Consider the following 3053-nt stretch of genomic DNA (forward strand, 5'->3'; position numbering starts at 1 on the left):
TTAGAGTTGTAACATCAAAGAAAAATTGAACCAATTGTGCCACAATAAACATTATTATTCTTACATTTTTAGTTACAAAATTGAATTAAGAGCTCTTTATTGAGAATGAATTAATTCTACTATACATTTTTTTTTTCATATATAAATAAATAATTTCTTAGTAGTATAATTAAATAAACAATCCAATATATCTACAAGTCAACAAGCAGCAATCTATTCAAATTCTAGAGATTTTAATTTGAGGAAATATCATTTTACCTCCCAAACTTTCACGTATTTTTCCATGTAACTCTCAAACTTCGATTAATATCAATTTTACACCCAAGCTTTTGAAATTTTGATTAATTTGGCCCCTGCTGTCACATTCCGTCTACAATTGGACGAAATATGCTGGCGTTACACCAAAGTTCATTTGGAATTTCATTTTATCCTCAAGCTATACCTTAAAAATCAATTTTCCCCAAATATAAAAAAAAATAAATTTAAATATCTAATAAATAACTTTTATCTCAATAATGAAAAAATTAAATTTTAAATAATATATGCTTTGCCAAAATATATATATATATATATATATATAAAAATCCTCATTTAGAATTATCTTGAGACCATGAAGCATGTGTATTTCGACAAACATGTTATACCTGTACTGGGTACTTATCGGATTTTGAAATTACTATTAGTCGATTGTGCGTGCACACACATAGAGTAGCCAAGAAATTTTCGGTTCAATAAGTTTCTCTAGGATCGACTCAAGATAATTTGAGACCTATGAAACACAGGTACATGTATGAGTATTGGTATTGGAATGATACGGGGTACGTCGACGCTGTAAAATCCAAAATAAGTAGGGTATAGGTACGCCTTAATACGTTTGTAAAACAATATTTGTTTTTAATTTGGAATAATACAAAAATTGATTAAATGGTTTAATTTGTGAAATCCAACATACAATTGACATTTAATCCCAAAAGTATAGATATAAGATAAACCAAAATTAAATATTATTATATTAAATAACTTATGAATCAAAACTTAATTTTAAAATCATAATAAGTATAAAACTAAAAATGAAAAACAAGTCGAGTAAAAGGAAATTTATCTTTATAGTAGAAAAAAGTATTGTTTCGATTGAGGTACGTCATGGCTTGAGTATATATTAGATATACCTAAGTACGTCAAAAATTAACAAAGAAAATTTTGAGTATGTGTTTTGTGTACCCAGTATGTATGCAGAAATATCATACGTCGTTAAGTACTCGGTACGAGTACGACATGTTTGTCGAATTATTATCCATACTTCATAGTCTCAAGATAATTTTAAATAAGAATTTATATATTTTTTATTATTTTTTTTGCAAAGTATATATTATTTTAATTTTAATTTTTTATTATTGAGATAAAAATTATTTAATGAAATATTTAAATTTAATTTTTTTATATTTGGGGAGCAAATTGATTTTTAAGGTATAGTTTTGAGGGGTAAAATGAAATTCCAAATGAATTTTGACGTCACGTCAGCACATTCCGTCCAATTGTAGACGGAATGTGACGGTAAGGGTCAAATTAATCAAAATTTCGAAAGTTTGAATGTAAAATTGATATTAATTAAAGTCCAACTATTAGGACTATTGGTAAGGACGATTAGGACTATTGTAGACAGAATTTTAACGACGATTTTACTATGACTTATGGAAATTAAATCCAACTATTAGGACTATTGGTAATTTACCCTAAAATAAAATAAAAATTATCTTAAATTTTATAAGATTTTTTTTTTCTAAATAAGGGCTTTGTTTTTAGTCCAAACCTAGCGGGTCAAAGTGGCCGTTTTGCCGGGTTGCTCATGAGTCGGCCATGCAATATACTTAGCATAAAAAAAGCAATTCACCAAAACACAGCCATACATTTTCTTAGCTCAATGGGGCTTCCAAGCTTAAGCTTAAGCATGTCATGGCTAGTTCACAATTTGCATATTCATCTAATACTCTTATCTTGTTTGAGCATGCTCAACACTGGCTTTACTGCTACCATATTCAGCTCCAGGCTAATGGGGAACGAGACCAACCGGATAATTGAGGATCCGCTGTATGTTTAGACGTCCTGGAATGACTCTATCCACTTCTGTCAATGGCAGGGCATTATTTAAAGGAAAATTCCATGTAGCACTAGCTTTTACCTCACAATTCCATATTCAAAGGAATATTCCATGTAGCACTTTATTAAGTGTTCCATGTTTTCCTTTGTTTCCGATGTGGGACAAAGCCCCAAGCTTATTTCATGCTTTCCAAAAAAAAAAAAACATTGAAGGTTTTAAAAACACCCAAAAATAAACACTAAATTTGAAAACCCATTTTGAAAATTCCCCAACAAATTTTTCATTTCTTTGCCACCTGTGTTTAGATAACAACTACTTTGACGGCAACATTCCTGATGGTTTTGATTAATTGAAGAATCTTCAGACACTAGCACTCAGCATAAATAGGTTGCCTGGCGTCATCCTTGCCTCGCTCTTCAACCACTCTTCTTTCACAACTTTTGATGTCATTATTAACCAAATTTAGGGAAGTCTTCCATGGGACTTCGGAATCACTCTTCCCAATCTTGAAGGTTTCAGCATTAGTGAAAACCAATTTACAGGATCAATTTCGGTTTCAATATTGAATGCATCTAAACTCTATTCCCTAGAAATGGTTAAAAACAAACTTACTGGAAAGGTTCCTAATTTATCGAGGCCGCAAAACCTCAAGTGGCTACTCCTTACAAACAATCAACTTGGATCCGGGGAAGCTGATGACTTGAGCTTTATCTTTTCTCTGATCAATGCCACCAATTTACATCATTGGAAGTGAATATGAACAATTTTGGCTGCAAGTTTCCAGAATACATCGGTAATTTGTCGAGAAACCTTGAATATTTGAATCTAGACAATGATCATATATTCGGAAGCATTCCACCCGGGCACTGCTGGAAAATCTGCTTTTAGCGGCGTTTTGAAAACGCCGCTATAGGTACAAAAAACGTCGTTAATTCTTTTTGTGACGTTTAATATC

Source organism: Camellia sinensis, chromosome 1 (assembly GCF_055761805.1).
Source record: "Camellia sinensis isolate YWXY chromosome 1, ASM5576180v1, whole genome shotgun sequence".
In the NCBI taxonomy this organism is placed as follows: Eukaryota; Viridiplantae; Streptophyta; class Magnoliopsida; order Ericales; family Theaceae; genus Camellia; species Camellia sinensis.